We start from the raw sequence: 20,844 nt of genomic DNA on the forward strand, positions 1-20,844 counted from the left end.
CACATCTTGTATGCACTTATACTGGCCATATTTTAAATAAGTAGGCAAGTACCCCTAATAACAACTAAGATGTTTCTGAGTAAAGAAGTGAGGAAGGCTCCCAGGGCCAGTGTGTGCGGCAAGATTGGAGGAGGAGAGATAATGTGAACCAACTGACCAGAACAAGGGGCCCAGCCCTGTAAAACAAACCGAAGACAGAATGTGGTTAGGTGCTTGTGAAATAAGTTTTCATAGGAGTATTTTACAGTGTGTCTCTTGTAAAACAAGGTCAATTAAAACCCTAGGAGCCTCTTTAAATGGGCCACCCTGCTTGGTCCTGTTGCAAGTTCTGGTTTCTCCATATACAAGGTTGAGGCTTTCTGGGTATATCAGAGTCTCCAGGTTAGGGTGCTCAATGTTTGGGTCAGCCACAGGGTCTTCCTCTAGGAGAAGTGAGTCCACATACATTCGATCTACTCAATAAGCCATGGATAATCAGTCAAGCAAGCTCATCAGTACCATACAAACTCAGTAGACACCATGAGTGCCTAAATGTCCATTTTCTGGCAGGTTGTTTTGGCGTTTTATAGAAGACACCAGTAGAGCACCTGCCCCTGTGCTTAGATGGTTCCCTGCCATCACAAAACAGTCTGTTTCGTCCACTTCTACATTCCCACCAGCTTGAGACAAATGAGGCAAATTGACAAAGCTGGGATGTTGTCATGGGAGTGGATTCTAACATTCCCTAATAAAGGCTCCAGGTGTCAGATCTTAGTACCTCCACTAGGTATAGCCCTTAGCCCAAATTCTGAAGGCCCTAAAGAATCCATTTAAGGGCTCTTGCTAACCTTTGCTGCCTCATCCTTAGAAGGCTTCTCCCACCTGTTCTCAGTTCTCACAGATGCGTGCTTATCCTGCCGACCCCCAGGCACTCCCACCACTCCCAATCACCACAGCCACAGAATCTGAGGGTTAAAATGGATCTTAAAGATGATTAGGTTCAAACCCGTTTGTCCAGAGGTGGAAACTAAAGCTTGGCAAGGAGAATGTGTGCTCTGGGCCACACAGCTCTGCCAGTGCTAGAAGACCAGGTCCCTAGACTACCGCCTGGGCACCGCCTCCCATCCCACCTTCCCTGCACTGTGCTCCCATCACTCCAAAGCTGGAGTTCAAAATTCTTCAGGGAAGATTCTTAAAGAAATATTTCCACCCCCCTCTGAAGTATAATAAACACTGTAGCAAATAACTCTGAGGGATCCCTGGAAATTTCTACTTCAGCACCTCCTGGCTTCTGGACATCAATGCCATTTAGCTTGAAACTATGTCCCACGCTAAGAATAGCTGTGGTGAGGAGCCATTCTCCTCACTGCACTGTTTGTTTCCTGCACAGCTTAGTAGCTTGGCCCTTTGAAACCTGTTCAATTTAAGTAAACACGTTTTTAATAACAGCACGATTGTTTGCTCATTAGAACAAATCTGTTATTTTAAAATCATATTCCTAAAAATTAGATCTGAAAAGTGTCAAATAAAGTTAATTATCTATGCCCTCCTTTCAGTTATACAGCAAGAGATTTAAGAGAACCTGGGCAAGGTGTGGCTGCCCTCCTGCATCTGTCTTCAGATGGCGATCCCTGCCATAGACCCGGCTTACCCAAGCTGAAAGCCACAGCACCGCGTTCGGTTTCCCAGTAACAAAGGCAGGGTGAGAATGTGGTCTCTAGACACCCAGGCTGCGGTGGAGCCAATGCCTCCCAACCAGGGCCCCACCCACAACAGAAATGAGTGTCACGTCAACTCTACCAGAGAGCGATCTTAACAAGAGAAATGGATCTTAACAAGAGAAATGGACTGAAACGGGAGCAACACGGTATCCCTGAAAATCAGGTTCAAGCTTTAAATTGAGTTCCTTAAAACCACGACATTGCTTCTCAAGTGTATTAGCAAATTCTACCATGGGATTCTTGCTCGCCACCCGACCCCTAACCCAGAGGTCTTTGTAAATCACATCTGCGTGAAAGGGCATAGAGATGACTCCATCTGGAGGAAGGGAGAAAAGACAATAACTTCTCAATAATTTGTATGAGCTTCTGTGTCTGTGCTTGATACTGTGACATGAAGCAGGGTCTTGCCCTGGGCTTTCAAAAAAGCAAGATGGTCTAACAATCACAACCCAGTGCTCAAATCCCCAAATTTGTGGAGATTGGGTGGGACGGGGGCATGGGAAAGATATGGAGGAAATAAAACATCACAAGATTCCAGAAAGTGAAATTCTACTTCCTTAGAAGTGAACTTTGGCCAAAAGCACTCACGTTCTGACCTGAGACCCAATAGGAGTTCCTTACAGTTTCCAATTCACTAATTGAATTCAACCTAGTAAACCTTTTAACCTCTCAGTTTCCATTTTGTCTCATACCTTAAAGGAGTCAGAAAGATATTGAAAGAAGATCAGGGTAAAGTTGGTCAATTAATGGGAGCATTTAGGGTTCCCATAAACATGGAATCACAAGTGGGAATGTAATCAGGCTTTCCTGATGTCCACAAAGGTCAAAGACACTTCCATTGGGAGATCACATAATAGATTAAAAATGAAAACAATACGGCTAGGCACGGTGGCTCAAGCCTATAATCCTGGCACTTTGGGAGGCTGAGAGGGGCGGATCACCTGAGATCAGGAGTTCAAAACCAACCTGGCTAACATGGTGAAACCCCGTCTCTACTAAAAATACAAAACTTAGCCGGGCGTAGTGGTGAGCACATGTAATCCCAGCTGCTCAGGAGACTGAGTTGGGAGAATCACTTGAACCTGGGAGGCGGAGGTTGCATTGAGCTGAGATCACGCCACTGCACTCCAGGCTGGGCGACAGAGAGATACTCTGTCTCTTTTTTTTTTTTTTTTTTTTTTTACAAGTCCCCAAGAGGGCTTTATTTTTTCTTTTCAACATCCTGTTCTGCGGCTTCCTTGGCTCTTTTTGCCCGTATGCCAAAGAGTCGGGCATTGGCACGGGCCATGCGGAGACTAGCGACTCAAAAAAAGCCCAAAAAGGATTGTTTGAATTTAACAAATAGGTGCTTTTTAACCAAAGAAAAAGAACAAATACAATTGATTTTGAGCCTTTCCATAACAAATGAGGCCTGAATCAAACACATCACCCTACCCACACTACCTTGAAAGGTCTTGATGAAGGCCACCATCTTGCATGGTTATATAAGAGAACTTACAGCGCAGCTATTCCCTCAAAGTGACTTTCATTTAAAATGCCTCTCTAAAATATTTTGGAAACATAGTGAAGTATTGTCTCCATTACATTTATTATTTTTTCAAGTTCAACTACAGACCTCCAAATGACTCTCAATTCACATTCCATCATGGTTTTTAAATACCATTAGCCATTGGTGTGAAAATAGTGTTGTCTATGTGACTCCGTATTATAAGAAGATGGAATTGGTGAGTTATTTCATCGTCCCGGAATTTTAGGTCACAAAAAGAAAAGTGGATCCTCTGCAAACTCCAAATGCAGCTATTAAAGTCATTCTTAAAATCTCTTAAGAGCCTTTTCTGATAGTATCTCCTAGCCATGAAATTCTTCCTAATAACGTATCTTCTTCTCTTCTGTTAGAAATAAATTTTTCCCTTGACCCCAGTGGAATTAACACACAGCCACACAGAATCTCTAACTGCGCTTTTACACATTGAAAGACTATCTGAACACATCTTCACCTCCATGGCTACAGAACCAACTCCTGAATTAGACCTTCCATCAGTAAGTTACTGGAATCCATTCGCTCACTGTCTCGCTGTCACCAAGGTGAGTGCAGATAACCAGCAGTGGCACCTGTGAACTTGGACTCAGAATCATACACTCTCCATCTTAAAAACACATGCTCTGTTCTTGTGATAATTTGCTAAGAATGATGGTTTCCAGCTGCATCCAAACACCGCATGTTCTCACTCATAGGTGGGAACTGAACAATGAGATCGCTTGGACTCGGGAAGGGGAACATCACACACCGGGGCCTATCATGGGGAGGGGGGAGGGGGGAGGGATTGCATTGGGAGTTATACCTGATATAAATGATGAATTGATGGGTGCTGACGAGTTGATGGGTGCAGCACACCAACATGGCACAAGTATACATATGTAACAAACCTACATGTTATGCACATGTACCCTAGAACTTAAAGTATAATAAAAATAAAAATAAAAAAAGAGAAAAAAATAAATAAATAAATAAATAAAAATTTAAAAATAAATAAATAAATAAAAACACATGCTCCCACTATCCTGGGAGCATGGTAAATCAGCAAAGACGGACGGTGAAAATAGTCGCTTTCTCACCTCAGTCTGATATTTACCAACAAGAAGTTAATTTCCCACTGTTCCCAGATCAATCCACACTGGGGCTAACACTTCTCCACAATTTGTCCAAGCAAAATTAAAAGAATCCCTGTCTTGGAAGGCATTTGTTGCTGCTGAGTCACAACTGCCTGTCTGATCATAGTCTCCCAAAATGGAGTAAACAAAGGGTTAGTTTGTCCCCTTGTTATACAATGAAGCCCTTTGCCAAAATTGATTTTTGTTTTTTCTGGATTTTTGTTTTTTTTAGATATTCAGCTCTCCCAATATCCCTGCCTGCCATGGCTGCCTGGCCACTTTTTCCAGTGTGATTGTGTATATTCTTGCCTATTTCAAGCCATTTTCCAGTCCTGGAACATATTAAAAACAAATTGGCCTTTCCCTATAGCTCATGAGTCAGAAAAATTACCAGGAGAAGACATCTCTAGAAAGCAAGACCATGTACTCTGAGCCCTAACAGCTACTTAGCCAACCAGTTCTTCACTGAGCTATATCAGAGCCACCTATCTCTAGCTGCCTATTTGTTTCAGAAGAATTCAACCCAGGGGAATGGTTTTGCCACATAGGCATAGGGAAGCAAGGGGGCTTTTAAATTCACAGAGACTGGAAGTCCAGACAATGCAGGAAATTCACAGATAATATCCAAAGTAGCCAGCCTGTCCTCCAAAATAAAATTCTGATTTGACCCAGTGAGGTAAGCCCAGGTAAGGTGAGCCTCACTTCCTGCCAGCCGTCTCCAAGAGTCTCTTCTAGTTTCATCTGTCCGGTTTAAAGCAGGCTTCTCTTTCTACTCAGGTGTTTGGATTCCAGACTCAAAAGAAGTTTTAAAAATCAGGACTTACCTCATTTACCTAAAGATTCTGGGTGGGAAATCCAGTAGCTGTGGCTGATGGAGGGGAGGCAGCAGGCTGCAATCTCACCAGCTCCTATAGGGATGGGGCACCACGGGCGTTATCAAGTCTGAGCCCTCATCAGAGTGAAGATAAATGCATATGACAATAATTTTAAATCATTTTGTAGGATGTTAAGCAATAAGCCACCAACCGGGAATTCCCTAAGTCACTTCCCCCTCTTCTGATTGGCTACCTAGCCCTTTAAAAAAATAAAATAAAGGATTACAAACATTGGCTCATTTGCATTTGGCCAACTCACACGTTAGTGTTCAAACAAAACAGGTCTAACCAGGTAATGCCTGTGTCTCAAGAACAGAGAGACAACCTGTTAATGGATGAGGAATTGATTTGGTGGTGACTGTTCTTTTCAGCTCAGAGGCTGTTTCAGGTGAAAAGCACCCTGCTCACCAAAGACACCATCAGGAAAAGGGAATGTAAAAGCAAAGTGAGTAGAAGTTCAAATCTGGAGGAGATGATGGTATAGGGGGGCCCTCTTGAGCACCTGTCTCATTTATTAGTCTGTATTTAGTCCACCCTGCTTTGGCATCAAGATCTTTGCCCTAGCTGTATAAGTACCAGGCTCTGAAGGGGCTCCCAGCAAGTTCCCTCTCCAGGCACCATGACTGCCTTCTTGACAGAGACTCTTGGCAATACAATGAACTTTGAAAAGCCTATCTCCCCTGGCCCCAGGTAAGAGCCTTGAGAGGTTTGAAAGGGAAGATCCTGAGAGGGAGGGTCCCTTACCAGGAGATGTTCAGGTCAAGCAGTCAACTCTCAAATATGCAAGAGCTGATTATCCGGTTGGTGGATTATCTAGGTTCTTCACTTCCTCTTGACACTTACATGATCTTTTTTAAAAGGTTTATTGACACTCCCTGTAGGAGTTAGAGATGAGAAGACCAAAATGCTGAAACTGGAAATAAAAAAGCAGAGTTTGGACAAGAAGAAGGTGGAATATTAGGGAGGATCTACAGGCTTAAATACCCATGCAACCTCTATTCCCTTGAGCCAAAGGACATTTGGGGAGTTACCTGTACCTGCTTCAATGGGTCACAAATATACCTTCTTTCATATGGGTGAGTGACTGCTCCTAGCAAAGAGAAATACCATCCCCCAACCATTAACTTTCTCTGTCGAACCTTCCAGGACACTGGCCTGGCATGAGCGAAGTGTGTAAGCAGATTTCTTTGACTCAACAGGCCTCCGCTTTGTGGGAGAGGGAAGGGAAGTTGAGATTTGGCAACGAGATAAAGATGTGATCAAAACCAAGAAATCCCTTGTGTTAAAAAAAAAAAAAAAAAAAAAAAAGTTCTGCTTATGGGCAAAGGCTGACCAAATAGAATAAAAACTGGTTGTTATATTAAGGGGGAACAGTGAGTGAGCAGTAGTATTAGTCTTTTCTTACTTATTTTTCTAGTTTCAACATGAATTTGGAGGTTTCTGAAAGTGTAAAAGACTCAGTGGGAGGACAAGGGTGGACTTGGGAAGGTCTTGGAAGCTGGGCAGGTCTTGAAGAAGGTCTTGAGGCTTTGGGCAGTGCAGTTTAGGGAAGTTCTAACAAGCCCCTCTGCCTCCCTAACCTGCCTCAGACATTCCCACCCTTCCCTACAGTTCAACCCTGTGAACTTGCCAAGGGCCCTGTGAAAATGCAAATGTAAACCCTGCCCCACATACACACTGATAAAAACAACAAATGTCCTTACTGCCCATTATCACATTAGCCCCAATTAGTCTATCAGTTCCAGATCTGAGAGCAGGGCCCTGAGGGAATGGCCTGCTGGAGTTTTGCTTGAGAGACAAATCAGGCACAGCCTGAAGTAGCTACATTCCACCCACTGCAGGGCATTTGTGTGTGGTGATGGTGAAGGGGGTGGGTGGGGGGCACACGTGAGAAAAGGGAAGCATTAGTGCTACAGCCCGCGGGACTCCAGGGAAACAAACTTGGCCTTCTTTGCCCCGTTGCCTGAGATTAACCTGAGACAGCAGGGTGGGAGTAGAAGGGGTAGGGTTGTGTGGTCAAGAGGTAGTGAACTTCAAATGCAACCCCAAAAGTGATGTGGCTCTCTGAACCAGTCCCAATCACCTTTAATTATAGGCCCTTTAATTTCTAACTGAAGAATTCTGGTTAAATCTCCATTTCTTTATCCACTTGTATTTAGTCTATTAGATTGGAGGACTCCGGAGAAGAGTCATATTGGGGTGGTAATGGTGGGAGGGGAGGGAAAGATGTCACCTCATACTCACAAGCCACTTTATTTGTGGAGGGTTTTTTTTGTAAATAAAGTACCTAAAAGTGTGCCTGCTACTTAGTGGGTACTTATTAAGTATTGATTCTTCTTTTCACTTGGGTCTTAGTTGAAACTTCCAGAAGAAAAACAAAAATGAAAACAATACCCCTCACCCCCAACCTAAAAAAACAAAAGGCTAGAATTGCAGGTATATTGCATCCATAGGGAAAGTCCTCTGGAGTTTGAGGTCTTTCACCCTACTGCCAACTTCAACAAGACAGCACTGGCAACAGAGATAGATAGATAGATAGATAGATAGATAGATAGATAGATAGATAGATAGACAGACAGACAGACAGACAGACAGACAGACAGACAGACAGACAGATAGATAGATAGATAGATAGATAGATAGATAGATAGATAGATAGATAGATAGATAGATAGATAGATAGATATGATGGGATGGATGTCTCAAGGCCTTCTACTACAAGTCTCAGATACATCAAGTATGTTGTTTATGGATACGAACTTTAAAGTGTGATCACAAAATCATCAAACACAGCAGATCCTTTATATGGACACATTGTAAGTTCTCAAGGAGGACTCTGGCAAGAGAGACACCAACACTTGTTCTGTGCTCCTGGATTCTCTGGGGGGCTGATAAAGACATAGCAAAGTGAACAGAGTGATAAACAAAGCTGATTGTCTTTATTTTGTGGAAAGGGATAATCAAGAGAGAGAGACCAAGCAGCTTGCCCTCAAATCAACTGAAACAAACTCTAGAAACCCAATTACTCTGCATAGAAATCTTTCTGGTCTTTCCTACAGATCAAGGCCCAATCACTGTCTCCAACCTGTGCATAGACACAGAGCCTTTGAGTCAAGTCCTGTGCTGGTCCCCACAGAGGAAAAGGGGAACACAGCAAAGCAAACCAGGTTGCGTGTGGTGGCCTGGAGACTGGGAGATCAGTTGGATTGTCTCCTAGAAGATCCAAATTGTAAAACCAAAAAACCCTAGGGATCTTAATTCCCAAATCAAGGCCAGGACAAAGAATCTTTTTAAGCCAAGTATCAGGCCTTAAGGAATCTCAGTCTTAACACCAACACAGGCTGTGGCTACAAGATTAATGGGAGCTGTGTGCTTGCTTTGCAAGAAAGAGGATGCTCACATACGTTACACAATACCTTTTAACTAGAGGGCCTATATTTATTTTTGAAAGCAAGTCTGTGTTTGTATATATTTCTGTCTATCATCTCCTCCTAATGACATGATGTTACCTCCAGGGCAGAACGTGGCATCTATTTAGTGAAAGCCATACAAGAATATGTAAGACCAACGGGAAGAAGAAACTCTTTCTGGTCTTGTGAAACTCATGGGGAGGGGAAATTAAATCGAGCAGAATATGATCATTTATTACACTGGTTACAGTCAAAAAAGGAACAGAATTAATAAGTATCATTTTGCCTCTTAATGCTACTCCCCTCTAAAGGTCACATTTCCCAAATCTTTTGGTTTTGGATTAGATGAGGTTCTTGGGGATCTTCATTATCCTCTAAGGACAAGCTTCATGGTCTCTGAAGGGGGCACTTGAGTTCTGTTTGGGAGGTCACACATTGACAGTTGTTCTAACAGGTTGATGTGAAACACACCAGTCATGCCTCCTGCCATTATGTCTGTGTGCCTGCATTCTGAGCAAATCCTGGCCCAGTGGCATGTGCCACTGGTGTGCCAAGGTGGGGCCACTTTGGTGCTGGAGGAGGAGAGGGTGGCTCACTCTTCCTGGGAAGAATGACCCACTGTGTACACACACACACATGCATGCCCATACACATACACACCACACACAAATACACACAAAACTCAGGCATCTAAGCATGTTGCTAAACTTACCCAAGCACCAAGGATGAATTTTCTGGACTCCTCTTTCATATTTTAATTATTCTCAAGACACCTCCATTCTTGCCTAAACTAATTTGCCCCTGCCCTGTTCCTTTGGCCTTGTCTGTATTTTATTAATCTCTTTCTGGCCTTATCTTTCCCCACAAATAGCTTTACACAGTTCCCTGACTTAAAGCCAACCTCACTGCTACGATAAGCATTTTGGTTCTTGAATCCAGCTGTCTTCAGTTTCTTCACAGTATTTTCATCAGGGTCTTCAAAAAGACTCATTTCTCAGTCTCAGAAAGGGAGGGAAGATCATGAAAAGGTGACCATTTTCAGGCAACATCCCTGTGGCCAGAATGTTTTCTTTTTTGTACAAGAAAGAGTTCTTTATAAGTATAGCACTTAGGATGTTTTGTTTGTTTTTCCAGGTATTATTCTTTTTATATTGACAAATAAAATTTGTATATATTTATGGAGTAAAACATGACATTCTGATTTGTCATATACATTCTCATTTGTCATATATATTTGTCATATACATATATGTATACATATATATGTATACACACACACACATTGTAGAATGGCTAAATTGAGCTAATTAGCATGGGCATTACCTCACATACTTGCCATTTTTGTGTGTGGTGAAAACACAATCTACTCTCTTAGCAATTTGCAAATACATGATACATCACTATTGACTATATTTACCATGCTGTACAATTAGATAGCAATTGTTTTAACATAAGAACTCTTTTTCTACTACCATGGAATCCCAAAATATAAAAGAGATTAAAGAAATGCAGCCATATATGAACCGGAGGTAGGGCAGCTACAGCCCTGCCCCCTTGTTTTCCCTTCCCTACCCTCGTAGGCATCCAGCCTTCTCTGCTATATAGTTCTCCCTGCTGTGTCCATGCTAATGGAGCATCCAAATTACCTTTACAAATTCAGACTCCTGAGTTCCTCCACTCATCTACCAAATCAGCAAACACCTCCAAGGGTGAGATGACAGTGGGGAAAACCATCGGTTTTGCATTCTTCATTGTCCATTCATATTTAGTGGGCTCCCACATTGTTCCATGGATGATCAACCAGAGAACTCCATTCATGCCACTCAAGAGGGTATTTTGGTACAGCCAACCTCAGGTAAAGGTCTCAGGGCCCGGCCTCTTTCACCTAGGAACCATGAGAGACAGCAAACTCTCAGGCCCAAGTAGAAAATGTATAAAATCTCCACCCAGATGCCCAATTATTTGGGATAACCTGTGGTGTCAAAAGACCAGGGACTCTCAGAGCCTATTCCAACAGACTTAGAAAAGCAAGGTGGCTCTGCTCCCTCAGAAGCAGCCTGATGTGGTGAAAAGGACATCGTTTTTAGAGCCAGACAGCCTAGGACAACTTTGCCATATTTGCTCAAACTTTAGGTCTCAGTTTCCCTATCTGTTTATTGGGGATATTAACATACTCAGTGAGCTGTTTGGAAGTTAAATGAGAAACAGTACAAAGCATTAGGAGATTGCATGGCACTTGGTGGCTCTCTGGAAATGCTTATTTACTCCCTCCACTAAGTGTAGAGCTTGAACCCCAATACCTCCACCTTAGGAAGGAATGAAGTTTCATATGAGTGGCCAGAGAACTAACCTTCCATGTTTCTAAGAAAAAGTAGGAGAAGAGGCCAGGTATGGTGGCGCATGCCTGTAATCCCAGCACTTTGGGAGGCTGAGGTCAGGAGTTCGAGACCAGCCTGGCCAACATGGTGAAACCCCATCTCTACTAAACATACAAAAATTAGCTGGACATGGTGGTAGGTGCTTGTAATCACAGGTACTTGAGAGGCTGAAGCAGCAGAATCGCTTGAACCTGGTAGGTGGAGGTTGCAGTGAGCCAAGATCACGCCATTGCACTCCAATCTGGGCAACAAGAGCAAAAATCCATCGGAAATAAGAAAGAGAAAGAGAGAGAGAGAGAGAGAGAGAGAGAGAGAGAGTAGAGAGAGAGAAGACGAGAGAGATAAGAAAGAGGAGAGAGAGAGAGAAAGAGAAAAGAAAAAAATGAAAAGAAAAAAAAGACAGAATAGAAGAAAGAAAGAAAGAAAGAAAGAAAAAGCAAAGAAGAAGCAATAAGAAGACCCAAGAAGAGAAGACGAGAAAGAAAGAAAGAGAGAGAAAGGAAAAAGTAAGAGAAGGAGGTGAACCTGGAGTGGCATAGAAAAAAAGAAACAGAATAGTGACTATTCGTATTCGTTACGTTTTAATCTTGTCCCAGTGACTAGACTAAGAATTTAATTTGCATTATTTCATTTAAGCCTCACAAAAACTCCATCAGACAGGTACTATTCATTTTCTTACTTTACAGATGAGAAAACCGAGCCTCACGAGCCTGATAAGTTAACATGGCCAAGGTTGCACAGTAAATAAGACAAGTAGCTGGAGCTCAGACCAGACAGTGTCATTGCAAAACAAGATCTCTTAACCGCAATCCCCTCCAGAAAAGAGAAGCTTCGCAGCTGGCTGAAATTTGAATTACAAGATCTTAGACATGGAAAGTCAAGCTCAGTTCTGGAATGCAATTGGAAATGTGAATATTTCTCAGAAGAGCGAGATCGGAAAGTTAAAATGAAAACAAAAAGTATAAAATATACAAACAGGTTTGGATCTTATAGAACAATGTTTAGCCCCTGTCCTTCAGAACCAAATATTTAAAAAGCTAAATGTTCAGAATAAGAATTGAGGGGAAATCCATTGGAAAAGTTGTGACTTGGCCTTGCCTGGGAAGTCATGAGGCTCTTGTGATACAAAGGTCACTCTGCCACCCACCAGGCTTAATAGCACTGAGCAAGCTAAACACCCCAGGGAGATCCTTAGGCATTTGGATCCAGAAATAGCAGAGAGGAATAAAGCAAAGAGTCGCTGTGATAACAAAGGCATTAAATATGAAGGTCAAGGGCAGTAGTGAAACCTAATTGGGGTAAGGGTCACTATCAGTTTCTCCATCCTCATTCTTCATATGCAATTGAGAGTGTATCGAAGTAGTATAAAATCAACCAGACTGCTGCCCATAATGCCTTTCAGATAGAAAGCAGGAGATCCAGACCTGCTCATACCCATGGAAAGAATGCGTCTACAAACCTCCTGGAAGTGATATCAGAGAGCTGGCAGCACATCCACTGCAACTATGCAAAAAGACTCATTTGTATAAATAAATTATCCATTCAGTTCATTCAAAACATATGCACCTGAACACTGGTGGAATGTCAGGAAAGAAGCCCTTGGAATTATTTCTGAATAATTTCATACTCGGGGGAAATTCAGATGAAATCTCCCAATATGTGTCATGGCATGTCTATGACTTTTGTCCCCTCTCTCTCCCCCACCCCTATTCTTAGCAATCACATGAGAGTCCAGGGTTTAGAATTAGTCAATCTGTCTTCCTGGACAAGGAAAGTATGCCAAAAAGTACTATGTTGAGACTTAGTTTCTTTTATGACAAGGCCCTAGGAAAGTTTGATGAGAATTTTGATTTATATTTAAAGGTTAATAGCTCTGAAATTCTGAGAACCAAAAAGTATTATGTAGGTGGGTGTACGGTAAAACTGAAATAAGGAAGTCTTCTGCAAACTGAGCCAAAAATCTGCATAGTCAGTGCATCTGAAAAGTTTTCGTGTGACGATAGCCCTGCTGTGAAACAGACCAACCACACTCGGCTCACTTCCTTACGGTGGAAACATGGAGGCTATTATGCTTGGTTATGCTGGAAAGAATGGGGTAAGGAGAGCAAGGGGAAAGAGACATCTCTGACAAGGAGAGAAGGGCATGCCTGGCTTGCTGTGGACTTTATTGATTAATGCCAAAGATACTTTAAAGTCTGCTTAAGGTTTATGATCCTCAAATTCATCAGTCTGTGGCTCTCCAGGAGTTGCCAGAACCACCAGGGCAGAAAACCTCAGGGAGTCCAACTTTAGATCTCACAATTGTGCATGGTTGTAGTGGGGGATGGTGCTCTTGGCAAACATCTGATTTTTGCAAATCCATTTTCTTTCCAGCTTGGCAGGTCACCTTAACTTGGAAGTTCAATGCCCAGCTGGGAATAATATGCTTGTTAGGGGATGGGCCAACGGTCTGTGAACTTGAGCCTTGGCTGGGGGTAACATTCTTTGCACAATCAGGTAAAACAAGCCTGGAAAGCCACAGCATCATGCCACTGCAGGCATCATTGCCAGGCACCCAGACCCACTGGGGGTCACTGCATGGCCCATGGCCTTACTCAGAGTAGACCTGTTCTCTCTTTGAACTGCAATCCCTCCCATTCCTCAGAGCTGTTGGCAGCAAGCATGGGGGAGAAGGCAGAGCTGCTGGGAAAGAGGGCAAAGTGAGACCAAGAAGGGAAAAGACAGAGAGAGAGAGAGAGCAGTTCTTGCATATTTCATCCTGATGACCATCGAGAGACTTTGAAATGCCCCCCACAAACTTTCATTGATAATATTTCTTACCATGTTAGTCACAATTCTGCCAAAATTTTATGCACATGTCTTCCACTCAGTACTTCCTCACATGTGTAGTCTTCTCAAAAAGCAACTGAATCATTTCTTCTTTCAAAAATCTTTGTGGGTTCTCCAATTGCTGGAGCTGTGGTCCTCAGAGGGAAGTACACCTACCTCAGGTGGCAGGCAAGATGAGTCTAAGTTTAAATCATAAGTTTTATTTTAATAGCCATGTGTGTTTGATATGAAAACAAATGTAAAGTTAAAAAGCAAGTCACTTGAAGGAAAAGCATTAAATAAGTAATATAGGTGGGTACACAGACATGCAAATATGGTGACAATGGAATGAGAGAGATTGAAATTTGGAGAAAAAAAAATGGCTAAAGACAGGCAGTCCAAACTCCCTGAGGGTGCGGTATTCTCCATCCTCCACCGCCTGGTCTCTACTGACATGTCCAGTCCTCAAGCCCTTGGTCTCCAACTCTACCTCACAGTGTCCACCCCAGGTACAGTGGACCCATGTCACTTCCACACAAGCATTCTGTGCTCCTCTGCTTCCTGATCCCAACATGTGGTACCCAAACCGTTTCCAATGCCATTTCTCCATTCAGTCTTCCTCGTATTGCCTTCATCAGAATTTAAATCTCCCCGGACTGTTGGTTTGCACTTGGAACTATTCAATAGTCTACATTCCACCAATGTTTCTGGAGTTTCTGCCATGTGTTGGGCACTGTGCTGGGCACTGGGGCTTCAGTTATAGAAGTAAAAAAGAAAAGAATTCCTGCCGTCATACAATGTAGATTCAGATGAAGCAAGATGACAGCATGTTTCCTATTCTGCCATGTGGGGCTGGTTTGGAGCACTATTTTTCCACTTTCAGCCTGGTGAACTGAGGCAGACAGGGCTCTTCATCATGGTCAAATACCCAGAAAGTCCTGACATGACTCCTTCCAAGAAGGAGGGCATTCAAACCTGCTTGTTGAACTGAACAAGCAGGTTGAATTGAAAAGACGTCTTTGCAGAAAGAAACAGTGCAGAGTTGCTTCTGCAATTCCCTCTGCGTCCTCCTCTTCTCTCTCTTATCCCCATCCCCTTTCCAGGCCCACCAACCAACCCTCCACGGGCAGGCTGCATATAGAGTAACCAACTCATCTTAGACTTTCCTGACTTTGGCACTGAATGCCCCACATCCTAGAAAACCCCATATTTCCAGGCAAACCAGGAAGGTTGGTCAATCTAGATGCATGAACATAGATTTTGCTCCAATACTACTTTCTCCAATAGCTATGTGTCCTTAGGCAATTACCTACCATCTCTGAGCCCCTATTGTCTCATCTACAGATGGAAATAATACCATCCCCCAAGGCTGCTGTGAGGATTAAAGATATAATGTAAGTTTAGGGAGAATACATTGCACCATGAATGGTTGCTGTGATTGATACTGTTGGTGGACTGAGAGCAGTGCAAAAAGAGAGCACTGTGCTGAATCAAAGAACCTCTGATCTGGTTAATGCCTGCTAAGCAGCCATCTCTCTTTTGGAGGCTGACAGGTCAATGGTCATGTGGCCACAATGGACATAGTTTGGCCAGGGTCTCTGAATGGCAGGAAACAAGAGACTTGCTGCCAAAGTGCTGTAAACCAAACCCTCAATCTACCCAGCTCTGCCTTATTATTTTTATTAAGCACTTACTATGTGCCAGATACTAAGATCTCATTTAATCCTCACAAAGGCCCCACAAAGTAGCATGATAATCCACTATCTTAAGGATGAGGACATTGAAGCTGACAGACATTAACTTACCCAAGGTCACACTGCTGGAAAGGACAGATAGAAACTAGGTCTGCCTGATCTCAGAGCCTCTATCCCTAAGCACCACCTACCCATCCATAAGAAACATCCTCTCCCTGTGCCCCAGCAGGAGCTGACAGCTTTGCTCCCCTTCACCTAGAAGGAAACTGGCATTTTACTAGGCACTGGGCAATCCGATCAGTCTTGGAAGAAAGGGGAATTAGCAGGCAAGCCCTTGCTTGCTGGGAGATGGTTTACCCTGAAACCCTTCTGGGTTTCCCAGAACTCTGAGTAAATATTAACATAATCTCATTACATTGCTCATTATATTGCTTCAGATTGAGGATAAAACATAGAAGCAACCTGGGCCAATGTATCCTTGTGGTTTGAATGGATTATTTTTCAGCCCAACAGTCTAATTTATGCATACAGCATTATGGAGAAGAGGGTTCCTGACTTGGAAACAGACTGGGGTTTTCATCCCAAGTCTACCACTTACTAGCTATGCCACTTTGGACAACTTGAGGCTCAGTTCTCCCATCTGTAAAATGGGTGTAAGTTTGTCCCAGCATCAGCATTAGCATCCACATCAGCACCCCTCGTGGAGTGCTTGCAGTTTGCTAGGCACTATACTTGCATCTTTGCATCAATTCCTCTCAAAAGCTCTTGGATGCAGTTACCATTTTTATCTCTATTTTATAGTTGAGGAAATCAGGGTATAGACAAGTTAGGAAGGTTGAGCCAAGGTCATACCTCTAGATAAGTGGCAGAGCCAGGTCTGAAACCCACCTAAGAACCTTGCTCTTTATCCCTGTATACTACTTGTATAACCTGTGCTGTAAAGTTTTTATTGAGATGACACGTATGAACGTGCCTGGCTCACAGGTCACCTATGATAGCATCCTCTGTTCCAGTAATTCTCTGCCACTGCTCCTTACGCATGCCTGGAAAGAAGAGAGAGGGGCTCACCCTCTCCGTGGGAGCACCCACACCTTACCAAACTGCACTGCTCTCCAGGGTGACAGCGAATGATTCACCAGTTTGGATAAGCACAAGTGAGCCTGCTAGTGACTCAGGGACATGCAGGGACCAAGGGAAGAGCCTATACCTACGGAACAAAGCCAGACAGCAACTTGTGACGAAGATAATTACAGGCTGGAATGGCAACACCAAGGCCAAGGGCTGTCTAGTTTATACGATAATTAATCACAACCTCAAAGACTTTGAGGAGGTCTGAAGGCTCCACCAGGACCCTGGGGACCAACTAGGCTTTTAAAAACAAAAACCAAAACTGAAAAAACTTCCCCCAGTCCCTATTACCACACTGTATAATCTCCTTGCCTTTCCTCCCAGTGTACGCCCAGGCCCAAGTCCCCCAACACTGCCCCCAACTAGCCCAGTATTCTCAAAAAGGGTGGGAGGAGGGCATAGGGTTGGGAATGTGGTAGAGCTGTCAAATATACACAAATCTACAATGTCAGTTCAAAAATGGAGGTCATGATCCTTTGCATTGTCTTGCAACAGGATAAAAATAGCTCATCGTTCATCAAGATAGAAGAAGAAAACCTACCACTATCATATCTGACAATCTACAACACCACCCTCTACCTCCAAGTTGAAACCTGCCATGCTGAAATTGAAGCTATATGAAGCATTTTGGTTTAAAGTCAGATAGACCTAAGTTTGTATTCCAGATTTGCCACATGTGGCTGTGTGACCTTAACCTTGGCCAAGTAATTTGACTTCTTCAAGCTTCTGCTTCATCTTTTTTTTTTAAATGTGGATCCTGACAGTGCTAGCTCTATAAAGTTAAGAGGATTAAATTAGATAACACACTTAAAAGGCCACTTTTGTCAGTCATTTCATGTATTATTCCTATAATTCTGAATCCTGTCTCCTCCTTCCCCAGCACATAGCCATCTATCTTACACAATTTCCATTCATCACCATCTCCATAGTGCTCTTGTCTTGATCCTCTGTCCCTGCTTATGAGAATTTTAAAATGGGCCGAGTTGAACTGGAGACCAACTCCAATGTCAGGTTCCTAATTATTTGGTCATCGCACACATGCCAGCAGTGGGGCCTGTCTTCTTAGTGATCCAGTTCCAGAACTTTCCACTGGCCCCTTGTTTTAGGTTGCAGAGGCTAGAAAGGCCCCTTTTCCCCACCCAGGCCATCCCTTTCTGAATGCTCACTGTCTCACCTGTACACAGCACCAGAGGTCATGGGATACTTCCATGGAAACGCTATTTGGTTGCCTGGTGTTTTGCATTTTGTAACACCGAGGCCTGATAGAACCAGGTTGTGGGACCAGCCACAGCTTGACAATGACAAAGGCACGCTTTTTAAAACTAACACCTTGACCTCCTCATACCTTCCTCATCTCTCTATCGTCCTTCAAAACACAACCAAGATCTGTGTGTCCGAACTTTCAATAACAACAATAATAATAATTTCTTGTGTCAGGTGCAAAACTATCTGCTTAAAGTACATTTCTTCATTGCTGCTAGATTTTATGTTTGGAAATGTGAATATTCATTCCATTGAACCCTCAAAGCCAGTTTCCCAAATACCCTAGGGCTGGTTCCTACCATTTTATTGGGTAACCATGTCTCAGATGGCCCTACCTACTGGTGTTACATAAGAACAGGCTTGTCAGACAGAGGAGCAGAGTGATGAAGCAGGCAGTGGCCACATGACCAGCTGAGGGAGGATGAGAGTTTCATGGTTTTAAAAGCCTCAGCAAGGTCAGGGCAGTGGTTCATGCCTGTAATCCCAGCACTTTGAGAGGCCAAGACTGGCAGATCACCTGAGGTTGGAAGTTCGAGACCAGCCTGACCAACATGGAGAAACCCCATCTCTACTAAGAATACAATATTAGCCAGGTGTGGTGGCACATGCCTGTAATCCCAGCTACTTGGAAGGCTGAGGCAGGAGAATCACTTGAACCTGGGAGGCAGAGATTGCGGTGAGCCGAGATCATGCCATTGCACTGCAGCCTGGGCAACAAGAGTGAAACTTGGTCTGGAAAAAAAAAAAAAAAAAAACCTCAGCAGGCCAGGTGTGGTGGCTCATGCCTGTAATCCCAGCACTTCGGGAAGCCAAAGCAGGCAAATCACTTAAGGCCAGGAGTTCGAGACCAGCCTGGCCAACATGGCAGAACCCCATCTCTACCAAAAATAAAAAAATTAGCCAGATGTGGTGGCACGCACCTATAGTCCCAGCTACTCCGGAGGCTGAGACATGACAGTCACTTGAATCTGGGAGACAGAGGTTGAAGTGAGTGGAGATCATACCACTGCACTCCAGCCTGGGCAACAGAGCAAGACCTTGTCTCATAAAAAAGCTTCAGCAGAGGTGGTAACGCCTGTGGTTCGTCCAGGCATAGAAGGCAAGCACTCTGTTTGTGGGAGGGTATATTTGTACAGTCTTTATGAAGAGCAATTTGGTAGTACCTACCAAAATTCAAGATGCTTGTATCCTTTGAGTCAGCAACCCTATTTCTAGGGATTTCTCTCATAGATATATGAGAGATCGCAAAAAATATATGATGAAAAATTGCAACTAACTTTAATGTTTACCAAAAGGAAAATGCTAAATAAACTATGGTTCACCTAAACCATGAAGTAATATTAAAAAGACAGATCTATATGCCACAATGCTGAAAGATCTCCATGTAATGTGAATAAACAAGCTAAAAAACAAAGCTTATAATATGATTATATTTTTTGTTTGAATATATATATATTTTGTACATGTCTGGGAGGATATACAACAAACAATAGTTGCTGCTGGGGGTGAGATTGGGGGAAAAGTTCATCCTTTTTAAAATTTTATGACAGATATATTTGTTCATATTTATATCTATTTTTATATAGATATATATTTGTATCTCATATGATAAAAATATTTCAAAGAATAGATTTCTCAGTTCCTCTCCTTCCATCCCTCTGGTAGACTATTCCAGCAAAGCAGTTCCTAATCCCAAATCTACAAAGTGTTTATCCCAAATAAACACTTATTCAGAGCTTTGCAGTTTACAAAGCAATTTTGCAAAAAAAAAAAAAAAAAAAACACTCGTTCAGATCTCACACCATCACCATGTCATGATTCCCATTTTACAGATGAGGAAACAGAGGCTCAGTGAGGAAAAGTGCTTCTGTCCCAGGTCAAATGCCTGGTGGCTGTGAGAGCCAGGACTGGAACCTCAGGTCGTCCATATCTAGCACCAGGCACCTTTTCCAGCCCTCTCCAACTGACACCTGCTATACCTCTTCCATGGCCAAAGTCAGATAGATCTTCTCTGGCACAGGTGAAAACGAGACCTGGACATGCCTTAGAAATTTGAGGGTGGAAGGGAAAAGAGCAGAGAGAGAAGGGGAGGTGCAGGGCATGGTGTAGAAGAAAGGTTAAAAAGTATTTGAAAAGGCACAAGTGCCTTGGCATCCTGTTCTATAATTAAATGCATAGGCCATCAGCAAACCAGGTAAGCAAGACCCTAACCGGGGCCTCCTTCCTGTGCCTGCTCTGTCATTTGAGGACGAGTCATTTGTCACCACCTTGCTGTGAGCTGCATGTGAGCTGAGTCTAAACACCAGTGTGATGCTGCCCAAGAGCACCATAGGGAGCTGTCCCCAGAGCCACAGGTTGGAGAAGAGGAGATCCCAGAGGCCTCCTGGCCTTTCTATAATGTGCATCTCCTTATTCAACATCCTTCAATGGCTCCCATGCCCTTTGGAATAAAATCCAGCCTCCATGACACTATTCACAAGGCCCTCTGTGACCAGGCACCTACCTATTTCTGCAGCCTCATCTCCAGCTTTCTCTCACCTGGCTTTTTACATACTGGCTGCTTTCATTTCCCCAAACAGGCAAGCCATTCTCCCATTCTCTTTCTCTCTCCTTCCTCCCCCAATCCTCACATTATTGCATAGACTGCCCCACATGCCTGGGCACCTTTACTCTCTGTCTTCCCTGGCTAACTGCTACTCATCCTTAGACCCCAACCCAAACACGGCTTCCCCAGGGGCCTTTCCTGATGAGCCCACCCCACCACCATTCAGTCCTCACCTGAGTTGTTGCTTCTCTGCTCCAGAGTCTTCCTCTCTCCAGCACGTACCGCACTTTGTGGTAATGCCTCATGTACTTCCTCTCTCTTGAGCTGGACTATCACAGGGGCTGGGGCATTCTAGGAATCCACAAATATGTATTGAATGAGTGGAGAATGA

At 43.4% G+C, this 20,844-nt stretch overlaps 1 protein-coding gene across 4 annotated transcripts in view; it reads right to left on the reverse strand.

The window, feature by feature from the left end:
* The window catches only part of EHF (ETS homologous factor), a 42,420-nt gene extending 37,056 nt beyond the window's left edge, over positions 1–5,364 (reverse strand). For 2 of the 4 annotated variants that reach the window (XM_030918696.1, XM_010358369.2), the window contains exon 1: positions 5,177–5,364. The gene's annotated coding sequence lies outside the window, so the exon portion shown is untranslated. The remainder of the gene's footprint in view (positions 1–5,176) is intronic. The other 2 variants (XM_010358370.2, XM_030918693.1) reach the window with 2 other exon arrangements.
* Between the last annotated feature and the right edge of the window lie 15,480 nt (positions 5,365–20,844).

Source organism: Rhinopithecus roxellana, chromosome 15 (assembly GCF_007565055.1).
Source record: "Rhinopithecus roxellana isolate Shanxi Qingling chromosome 15, ASM756505v1, whole genome shotgun sequence".
NCBI classification, from domain to species: Eukaryota; Metazoa; Chordata; class Mammalia; order Primates; family Cercopithecidae; genus Rhinopithecus; species Rhinopithecus roxellana.